The 12,225-nt window shown below is 36.3% G+C and overlaps 1 protein-coding gene across 1 annotated transcript in view; it reads left to right on the forward strand.

Annotated features, from left to right (window-relative positions):
- Positions 1–12,225, forward strand: part of LOC134538777 (sodium/hydrogen exchanger 9B2-like) — a 68,560-nt gene that overhangs the window by 1,583 nt on the left and 54,752 nt on the right. The gene's annotated exons all lie outside the window — the stretch shown is intronic.

Here is a 12,225-nt window from a genome sequence, read left to right on the forward strand (position 1 = left end):
TAATCTAATTGTTCGTGATTATATTTAAACAAATTATTTATATTAAATTTGCAAAAATCCTGTAAATAATATTTGAAAATTAAAAAAAAAAGTTTTCAATTTTTCATCAATGTTTTCTTATGACGTTATCAGGTAAAATTATCGTCCGTAAACCGACTTTACAGAAAACCCCCCGTTTTTAAATACATTAATTAATTATAAATCTGCCTTGAATTAAAATTCTTGCTTCCGCCACTGCTTTCAAACACTTGTAATTGTCATCGTCCAAGATACAAATTTTCGAAGAATGTGCTCGATCTTATACGCCATGGCATACGGCATTTGGTGGGAGTAATTCCGGAAATGGGACGGAAGTCACATGGAACGGAAATGTGTAACAACTACGGTGCTGCCATCTGTGGCGGATGGTGCGAACCAAAGTTCAATAATACAAATTGGAAACTTTATAGTATTAGCTGTTTAGTGAACTTTAACAACATAGGTGTATCATGATAAAATTCCTTTTCGTAATCAGGGCTTACGTTTTTTTTTTAAGTTTTTTTAACTTTTATCGGCTTCGTTTCATTATATAGTTTAAAATTTGTCAATCATATGAGTCAACAGTATAGACCTGAAAAATTCGCGGATTCATTTCGTGATAGTCTAGAATCCAAAAACGTTTGCCTTTTTACTGCATCAGTGATTGGGCCACAGTTTATCTGAATGATATTCGGCCAATGGAAAACCTTTAACAAATTAAGTATCGAATCACTATCGTCCCAGTTAACAGGCGACACAAGTCAGTAGCCAATGAGCAGATGTAATTTTCCCGCGTTCGTATAGGATCATGGAGTATATCCTACAGGTCATTGAATTCGCGAATTTTTCCGGTCTCTAGTCTACAGTCGACGAACTTTTCCGGCAAATATTATAGCGGTGCGTGCGAAAACTACGTGTGATTCGTGTCAAGAAATGTAGTTGGAAACACTATTTGCGTGTATTTATGGCGCTCAGTGTTAATTTAAAGATTTCTACATTAAATTTAGTGACAGTGTTTCGTATTATAAGTGACCTTGCAAAACGAGAACACATTAATTGAATCGTTTATGACGTTAGAATTTACCCATTTCTGGCCAGTACTGAAAGACTCGTTACATGTTTTTTTTTTTGACGTGACAACGTCTAATAAATTGATGAATACTGGCTGCACGCACGAAAAATTGTCCCACTACGGATGTCCCACTACGGATGTGTTTTTTTCCTAACCTAACTATTTACTAAGTGTATTTGGGAGGGGTCTGGGTAGGAAAGACTCTAAATGGGTCTCAGGCCGAAGCCTATACGCTCTAAGCATGCAGGTTATGAACCATGCAGGAGAGGTAGCATGCATCATGTGCTAAAAGGGGATTGGGGGGGGGGGGGTTTACCCACCATGGCAACGTTTTTTTTTCCTAGCCTAAATTATTCTAAGTGTGTAGGGGAGGGTCCAGGTTAGGGGAGGACCTAAGTGTGTCTCAGGCCGAAGCCTATACACTCTACCATGCGGGTTTTTAACCATGCAGGACAAGGGTGCGTGCATCGTGTGCTTATTGGGGTTTACTGGCCAGCCATGGCTGCGATTGGCGCCATGACTGACGCCCCATTGGTCGCCTAGCTTAAAAGCTAGCTAAGTGTGGCCCAGGTAAAACCTGTATAGACACAGGGAAAACCCAGGGCCGGGTCATGCGGGGATCAAATATCATGCATTAAGCAAGCAGGTAACTACTGGACAAGAGGAAAATAGGGTCCAGATAAGAAAAGTTGGAGGGGCTGAAAAATCAACCATGCTGGAGTTGGGTGCTTGGGCCTTGCGGTCCGCATTTAAATGTTGGGAACTCCTGGGTTATTATTAACCAGGGGTGCATGCGCCCCCAGGGGCGGGCGACTTCACTCATCAGCCCAGTCTGTCCCTAATCCAGACCCCTCCCAAACACACATAGTTTTAATTTAGGTTAGGAAAAAAAAGTAACAAAATCAGCCCAGCTGCCCAGGCAGCCACAGTTAAAACAGAAGTGGGCAGACGAGCCAGTAAACCGGCTCAAACTGCTGGCTCTCGGAGCGAAAGGCAGCCTGACGTTGCGCCATCTTCATCTTCCTTCTTTAGGTCAACAGCAGTACCTTTCAAGCCATGGTGGGGGGAGGGAACCAACCTCGCCACCCAAAATCCCCGAGACGGTTGAAGGTCGCGCCGCTCGAGGCTACTGCTGCCACAGCTACAGCAGCCCCAGCTGAAGGTTCCTGATGTCTTCCTTCAGAGTTCCGATGCATTTCAATTCCGTTGCGCGCGCAGCAGTCCACAGCTCCGCAAGTTCCAGCCCGCAGTTCGTCTAAACTTCGCTACTATGGCACATCGAGCTCCCCTGCTGTGCCTTCACCGACAGAACTGCTTCCTGCCACGCGCCGAGCTACATTCAGGCTACCTTTCACCCCGATAGCCGTGATAACGACTCCACAGGCCGGCCATTGGTCCGCGGACTGCTATTGGTTATTCACAGCCACCCCAGCGAGATTGCAACTCTCGAGCTGGGCTCCCTAATCCGCCACCCGCGGGACTCGGTCGGTAGCAGTTGGCGCTGCTAGGCCGCCCCCAGCACGCACACAAATCCCACACGCACTGCCAGCCTTCGGTTACCCAAAAGGGCGCAGGGAACTCCCAGCCAACAGAGAGATGCGCACGCCCCGAGAGACGACCACCGACTACGGATGTGTTTACGCTTGCGTGGCATCTCTCTGGTATGTTGCGGACGGTACAGAGAAATCGGCCGGCACGTGGCGGCGTACTGCTCAGGTTTCACCCCGCCATGCTGCAGGGATAGGCGGGTTGCGCCGGTTGGATCACGCCTGCGCATGTCGCCACACACGGCTTGGGGCAGACGACAACATAGCGGGGTTCGAGGTTATTGTTGTGCACCGCGCAACGGGAGTATATTCGCAAGGAAATGGCGTTCTTACAAGTAGGTATTATTTTAATTACTAGTGTAAACCAGTATATTTAAACAGTGTTGTATGAGTATTGTTTTAGCTGTGTAACAAAATATTTATTGCTGGTATGATACTTTTCACACTTTAGCTTGACATTGTTAATTATTTGTCATGAGTTATTATTTGATAAACTAAATCACACACCGTATTATAGTTATGAGCCCACGAGCGTGTAAATATTTCGAGTCCAACAGAGAATATACTAGTTAAAAAAAATTCAAACAAATATCGTGCGTGGAATATTATTAATTTATAACACATGAAACAATTAATATCAATGTGGCCTCGTGGCCGTGCGGTTAGCATGGCTTACTTTCATTCCAAAGGTTGTCGTTTCGAATCCCGGTAGCTGCGAATTTATTTTTGTACTTTAAAAATAAATACGGTGCACGCAACATTTCAAAAGTAATGAATACGTATATTTGAATTAATGATTGAAAATAAAAGTAAATTTATTAATTAAATTGTACATTTAATTTCACTCCTTTGTATCCATACAAAATAGTGATAATTCAATAAAACTGATACAATTTTATTCATAAAAGTATGCAGAGATAGATTTTATCATACAAAAGATAGAAAAAATTTTCTAAATTTCTTCCTCAAAGAATATAATGTTTTTAATGCCTATATGGTTTGGTTGCAAAAACCTATTACAGCTCAGTCTCAGGCCGAATATGATATTTCCTTTTCTTCTGGATCAATCATTTCATCAATGTTTTGTTATGACGTTGTCAGGTTAAACTATCGTCCATAAACCGACTTTACAGACAACCAATTTTTTTACTGTAATATTTTAACACTTCATTTCTGTTTTGTCTAGCGTAGATTTCACGTAAACAAGTAAAAATATTTAAAAATTTAAATGATCGGTAAAATTATTTAAAACCATTAATAACATGTAAAAAGATTATTTTATTGAATTCTTAATATTTAATTATTTATCTAGCAAGAGAAAGCTGAATATTTATTTTTTGTCCTTAAACCCCTATTGTATCAAAACATAATTGTTTTAGTTAAAAATTGTATGTATTATTTAGAGGGTCTGCAATAACTTTGAACGGATACAATTTTTCATACTAAGAGAGTTAAGTGATATATTTAGATTTTTTATAACCTTCCGATTTTGCATATTTACTTACTTTTTTCTTCCTGTACTATCCATTTTTAATATTTTAATATTAGTCTGGTAGAAAGGTTATTTTTCGAAACAAAACATGTAATAATGGTCTGTGGTGTACCATATTATATCTTGCCTAATGACATGAGCCATATTTTAAAAATAACTTGCCATGTTATAATGTAATTTTTTACAGTACGAAGAGGCAAAGTTATTCGATTAAAAATTTTTGCCGCATTAGTCGTGTTCTGGAATATTTATTTTCTCAAAAAGTAGAATTTGATTGATTTTATTATTATTAAGGGTAAAGTTATAGAAGTTTGTAATCATAATATCTCAAAATATGATTCAGATGGGGATTTTAAAATTTTGTAATATTAATTCCTCTAACTCTAAAATTACGACACTTTAATTTTATTAATATTATTATTCATCCGTTATTAATAGGCCTATAAACAGGTTTGTTTTCTTCTGGAGCAAGCGGTATGTTTATTTCTTTATATTTCACATAAACCTTCGAGTTTACGATGGTTTTGAGGTCTAGGTTCAATAAAAAAATAGATAGAAATTTTCCGGAAGTCTTAAGAAAGTTACTATTGCAATGAGTAATGTTTCTTCAAAATTCTGCCTGGAATGCCTTAAACCATTGGATAAATATTTAAAAAAATAGCTCTTGACTGACGTATGAAGAAACATGTGTACGCTATACGGAATCGACTCAATAGCGATCAGTATATTTAGCGACACGTTGCTTATAGATGACTGCGCTCCGCATTTAGCACCTTCTTACCCTTGAGCTGACCTCGTAATTAGTTTATGTACTCCGTCTCGCAAGCTGTTTGTCAGGACGTATCAATGGCTACTGCGTTGCGTCCGGCCGCATACGTAAATAACAAGAATGGATAAATACTGTTTAAATACGACATTAAACAAGGTTTTTTTTTTCGAAGATTCATTTCACCTCAGCTTATTTTCAAACTGCCTATATATCCCGCCATTTTTTAAGGATTTTAGAGAGAGGATGACCATAAGACTGGCATACATTTCAAAAGATTCAGCTTACAACAAAAAGTTTTCAAAAGTTGGTCATTCAATATTAAAAAGAGTAGGGCTCGTAATAATATTTATTTTTCTACTGTAAACAAATAAAGAAATTTAGCGGTGCTTCAAGTAACAAATGTAACATGTAAAGTAACGTAATTATTTTTATATAAATAATGGAAGAAAATCTCAAACTAAATTATTCACCCTTTATGTTTACAAACAAATTATGTGTCAAATACTTTTCTACATTATAGTGTCAATTTTTTTTACTAAAGTGCACACGTTTGCTTATATTAAACAGCGTGAGATGCACATACCGTCCATTTAGCAATCTTTTTTTTTTGTTCTTTTCACTTTTCATTATTTTTATTCAAGGGCTAATTTTAAAAGTTTAAATCGTGAACTTTGTTTTATTCGTTTTTCTGTAACAAATGTTTGCAAAATATATTCACTTAGCGTAATATCATGGATATAAAAAGTCGCAAAAGTGATGATAATTACGAATATTCTTGCGCCTTTTTACACCAGTGATATTACATGAGTAAATACATGTGTGATACATTTGTGGCATAACAACAAATGCAAGAGATATATCGAGATAAAATTTGAGTTATATAAATTTAGAATAATTTTTACGCCCCCCTCCCCCCAACCATATTGAGTGTGAGACCGAATGAACCTTAATTCGTGGGGTGAAGTTGCTAAAGCCAAAGATATCAACGCTCAACGCACACCGAAGCTAAACGTTTCTTCTTTCCACATGTGATTGGTATGATAATCACGAGGTGTGTATATAGGCGTAAAACGCAGAACGCAGGAGTTTGGTACTAACCAGCTTTCCTTAAAGTAAACGTACGTTTTGCGTTACTTTAGACTATCTCAATGTCTGTCAATGCAATGCACGTGTGAAGATTCAACATTCTAAAAAACATTTATTGTTGCCACATTGGTTGAGAGGTCAGATTCTAAGGGAGGGGGGGGGGGGCAAGTACCCGGATAGTTTTTGATGTGCAAAACTCTTAGATATCTGTTTACGGCATTTGATGGGAGTAAATTCGTGAAAATAGAACTGAAGTTGATGAACGAAAATGTTTCACAAATATAGTGGTCCACGTGTATCGACATAAAACCGTGCATACTCACTTACGTACACATAAGGGGACAAACCAAAAGTATTAGTGTACCATATGAAACTTTATGATAGCGATACTACCTTGCAATATGTTTCGTAAGTGGGATACCCGGTGGACGCAATTGTGTGTCTGTGAATTCTCTCTATTTCCCTTCTCATGCATTAATTAATAATTAATTAATTAATTGATTCATTAATTCTTTTCTACATTCATTCTTTATTCTGTCGATGACCCGTTTTCCTCTCATATTCAATATTGATCCGTAAATCGATGACAACCTAAGCCCTAATCCATTGAGTTATTTTTTAGATAATTTTTTTTATATATCTTCTACAGGAAGGTATTGCAGAAGAATATAATTATGCAAATTGTACGTAAATAATATATTCGTAAAGTTACAAAACATTTTAAAATTTGGAAGCAATATTTTGTAAAGATGAAATAAGAAAAACTTATATTAGTTTTATTTGTTATAACTACTTATTATTGTTAATTAATTTTGCTGAAATTTATTTATGTTACAAATAATATTCTAAATAATACCGTAATTATTAGTTTTAATATGTTGTATGCACAATCACATAAATCAAAAGTTAGTTTTTACTTAAAAATTTGTTGAGAATGTAAATTTGTGTATATTCATAACTTTTTTCAGTTTTCTATTTACTCGTAATTCGAATGAATAACTCATACGAAAGAAATTCTACAAACCTGTGTTTGCTTATGTTTCGGGCCTCTAATCTTTCTCTAAGCAGAACTGGGCACAGCTGCCAGAAACTTCAAATATTCTCTACTGAAAATGGCAGCGAAACTATCGTGGTCTCAAAAACCACGTTACATCTCTGAACCGGAATCTAAGATATCGCTTAAGACAACAACTTCAAACTACTGCACTGGTGTATGCAATTTTAAGTAAATTATTAACTTCTTTACATTTAAGTTGAGAATATTTTTTTTCAATGTAACATTTTTCGGTAAAGTTTCATTTTTTACAAATTTTTCACGTTTCCAGATTATAAAAAAAATAATTTAAAGAAAAAGTAATTCAATCATTAATAAATTTTGTTTCAAAAAGATCATTTGTAGTGTTATTTTTTTTGTTTGTAATTTATTAAACCATAAAAAGGTTGAAACTAGTTAAGCTCTCTCTCTCGCTATATATATATAAACTAAGAGGCTGACTGGTAAATGTCGATACAGAAAGTACATCATGAGCTAGACTATTTTAAATGCCTGAAGTGTTATATTACGAATGGCGTTAAATGTTAAGGAATAAGTTATATATATACATATATAGACACACACACATATATATATATATTACGAATGGCGTTAAATGTTAAGAAATAAGTTATATATACTACATATATAGACACACACACACACACACACACATATATATATATATATATAGGTGTGTGCCATATATATGTATATATATAACTTATTCCTTAACATTTAACGCCATTCTTAATATAACACTTCACGCATTTAAAATAGTCTATATATGTGTGTGTCTATATATGTATATATATATAACTTATTCCCTAACATTTAACGCCATTCATAATATAACACTTCACGCATTTAAAATAGTCTAGCTCATGATGTTGTACTTTCTGTATCGACATTTACCAGTCAGCCTCTTGTTTTACTCATGAATTATTATTTCTCAGATTTTACTACCCTTCAAATGTAAACCAAATACGGCTGCAGGGTTAGACACAAATTTTTGTTAAAAACAAACTCTAACCGTCTGATAACATCGCGTCTTAGTGTAGCATAAATATGGGATGTCACGAGAAGTTGACCTTAACGAGAGTACCCCATAGTAAACCTTTTATGATTCAGGAACAAGATGTAAAAATAATATGTTTGCAATGTAGGCCCTTAGAAAAGAAAAGAAAATCTTCGTTTCGAAGAAATAAATGCATGAATGATTTTAGAGGATAGGTTGTTACTTATAAAAAAAATTGCTTTGCTGCTTTGGTTCAAAAAGTGGAGTTACGAATGTCAGCAATAAAAAGTAACCAACTAAAACTTATAATTAACTGATATAGTATTTTTCTTAAAATTCAGTACAGTGTTGCCTATTTACAATAAATACTAAAATAAAATGACCTGGAAAATTAACACAAACAAGCAAAAATTACGATGCAAATCAATATATATATATATATATATATATATATATATATATATATATATATATATATATATATATCATAGGCTGTCGTGGACAGAGCTTCCACCTAGCACGTCTGTGTGGATGATGGCTTGCCCAGCGTTTATAGGAATGCCTTGTTTCAGCATCTTCAAGGGTGATTAACACCTAAGGCTAAGTGTTCTGGCACAGTATTTATACAGAGCAAATAAAAAAGAACCCCAATAACACAAACAAAGAAGATGGGTGCATATTAACGACGGTATTAAAATACAAAAATAACAATTTTGGTGTTAAATATGCTACACTTCTAAGCTAACCTTGTTCCTAGTGCACGATAAGACACGGCCAATCCCTAGGGACCGGAAAAATTCGCGGGTGCAATGACCTGTAGGATGAACTCCATAGTTCTACGTACACTCGGTCAAATGTGACCCACTGATTGGCTGCTGTCTTGTGAGACGTCCCAACGTAGCAGCGTGTGATTCGATACAGCTTTGGTCGGGTGTTTCTTATTGGCCCAGAGTCATCTAGGTGTGTTGTGAGCCAATAACAGAGGCTGCATTGAGGTATAACTATTTGTCTTTATTCTATCGCGAAATGAACTCGCGAATTTTTCCGGTCTCTACCAACTCCTTATTTTTGGGGAACGGATTTTGGTGTCGTATCCGTTGCCGATCTGTTGCCCAAATACAGCGCATGCGCAGAGCTGGGTCTGGCTCCATTTACTCATATATAGTCATTTTTATGATCATCGGGTGACGTAGCAAGCGTGTTGGTGTGCCAAATGAAACCTCGTGATAACGAAACTATCCTGGAATACATTTTGGACACTCTTATGGTGATCACGAGAAATAACGGCAATCTTTTATAAGTACTCGTAGAATGGTCGTTCTATTTTTGTGCGATGGTGTTGCTGTCTTCAGTGTTTTTGCCATAGCAATCGTATCGATGGTTTGCGAAACGTCCGCTAGAATGCGCTGAAACCAGTTTCTAGCCTCGCGCAGGGCACCGTTTATTGAAACGTTTGCCAATTTGGTTCCTGACTCGGATTCGGATTGTACACATTCTGGAATACGGCCCGTTAATAAGATTATGGTTGTATTTCAACAAGGCAGTTCTCATTCTCAATCTTACCAGTATGTCTGTATTTTTTTTTCTACATAAAAATGGACGTTCACCATACAAGAATTAGCCACTGTCACTTTTGCTGCACCTATTTTGCAGACATATCTTGATTTCCCAGACCCTGTTCGCCCATCAAGGCCGTCCAGTGGACCGATCACAGCTTTGTACAGCATTGACAAACATTTCCGCAATGTGGCGACAGTATCTTACACGAAAAAAAAGGAACAACCTTGACTTTATTTTCTGTAAGGAACGTTTAATGTGGCCTGTGTCGAAAACAGGACTTTGTCGTGGAACGTTTATTTATAGTGTATTACGTCACACTGTTGTGCACAGAGGATAAGGTGATTACTTAAGGTATCGAATCAGTGCTCATATAAGTTGAGTCATACCTGATCTGGGACTTAATCTTTGACACTAGTCACATGATTGTGAGTAGTTAGCGAACAACTTTTTTTTATCAGGCTTGTTGATATTTTTCCTTATAATCTATCTTAATGCATTTCTATTGACATTCGTTGGTTTAGTATGATAATTTTACTGACGTTAAAATTTTTTTTGTAAATAATTCAATTAAAACATATTTTCAACTATCTCTTACTGTGATTCAAGCCCAGAAACTTTATCACCTAAAGCCGGCGTGCAATCAACATCGCTACGAATGTCAACTGTCAAAGAAGATTCATATCGTTATGGTGTTTCGTTGTACGTACTTCTGCGTATTATACGGTTGTTTTTAATTTATCTCTTACTAGAACACTTTAATCACATTAAAAGATACTAAAACGAGTGATGTATTTTGAAGGATGAAAAGATTACCACACGATAGCACATGGGATTTTTGATTGGGTAAAATCTTGGAAATTCCCTGACAGGACTGAATTTAATCTGTAATCTGGATGATGGTATTAAAACCAGTTTGAATCCCCAAAAATCTTGCAACTCTCACCATCTCAAGACGTGGCGCACTTAGCTCTCAACTTTAACTTTTGTCTCGAATGAACCGTCTTAAGTAGATGCAGAAACGACGCACATATTCAGAATATTTGGTTAAAGAATTGGAATCTTGTTATGGTGAGATTGACGGATAAAAATGTACCCTACTGGAAAACTTAAGTCGGGTTTGTATTACTTAAGGCTCAGTTCCAGATGGCGATGTAGTCACTGAATTTTCTTTTCATATAATTGTTGGAGGGCTTCTTTTCCTATAGCTAGAGACCGGAAAAATTCGCGAATTCATTTCGCAATAGGCTAAAATACAAATAGTTATACCTCAGTGCTGCCTCTGCTATTGGCTCACAACTCACCTGGATGACTCTGGGCCAATGAGAAACACCCGACCAAAGCTTTATCGAATCACAGGCTGCTCCGTTGGGACGTCTCACAAGACAACAGCCAATGAGTGGGTCAAATTTGACCGAGTGTACGTAGAACTATGGAGTTCATCCTACAGGCCATTGAACCCGCGAATTTTTCCGGTCCCTACCTATTGCTTTCTAGCAATTAATTTACGAAATATTATCTAATAGCGCTAAAAACTCACGATTTGCTCATTATTTTGATATACCACGTGATATACCTCTTACAGCTCTAGAATAACTTTTAAGTAAATGTCTGGTGAGAAAGTTTGTGACCGGACAACCACTGGAAGATAGTTTTCTGCATAAATTTGCAAGAAACTTCCTTGAACGATAGTGACAACAAGAAAGAAAATAGCTGACTTGACGTGTGAGACCAAGGCCTTAAAATCGCTGTCCCGTTCCACGTCATTATTTAATAATAATAGATACCGGAAAAATTCGCGGGTTCAATGACCTCCAGGATAGACTCCAATATCCTCTACACACTTGGGCAAATGCCAACTGTTCATTGGCTGCTGACTTGTGAGTCGTCTCGACTGGGTGATCTGTGATTCGACACTTCTATGAGTGAGGGTCTCTAATTGGCCCTTAGTCCTTCAGATTAAAAGTGAACCAATGACAGAAGCAGCACTAAGGTAAAATTATTTGAATTTTAGCATAACACGAAATGAACCCGCGAATTTTTCAGGTCTCTAAATATTACGTTTAACACGGTTAAACTTATATACATTTGAGTAGTCAAACTTCAACAAAATGAAAAAGTTATGGTTAATACTTATTGTATAATTAGCTGGAAATATTGATTTTTGTACACATTTTTGTCAGTATGGATAAGTATAACCAAACTGAATAAATAACTGAAAATTTTTAGGTTTAAAGGCAATGTTTGTGGCTACTGCGTAGTATGGTTTAAAATTATTTTAAAACTTTAATTCTTTTGTACGTCTTTTAAAATTATCACATTTCTGATTATTTTTATAGGCCGAGTAAAATTAAATAACTCATATTGTATATTACATTATATTCTTCTTAGACATACTCCAAGAAAAATTTAAAAATGCTATTTTTACAGTTAATATGCAAAAACGTATTTGATATATTTTTTTTTTCATTTCGTGAAAGTTAAGCTACTCACATGTCGGCAGTTTTAACTGTGTGGAACTTAAATATAAAAAATGACTTGGAATAAGATATACCTACCCCGTTAATACGTACTTAGAAAAGGTAACATGACTGAAGCCGTTCTTATAAACGATACTCCACTCACTTAATTGT

Source organism: Bacillus rossius, chromosome 14 (assembly GCF_032445375.1).
Source record: "Bacillus rossius redtenbacheri isolate Brsri chromosome 14, Brsri_v3, whole genome shotgun sequence".
NCBI lineage: Eukaryota > Metazoa > Arthropoda > Insecta > Phasmatodea > Bacillidae > Bacillus > Bacillus rossius.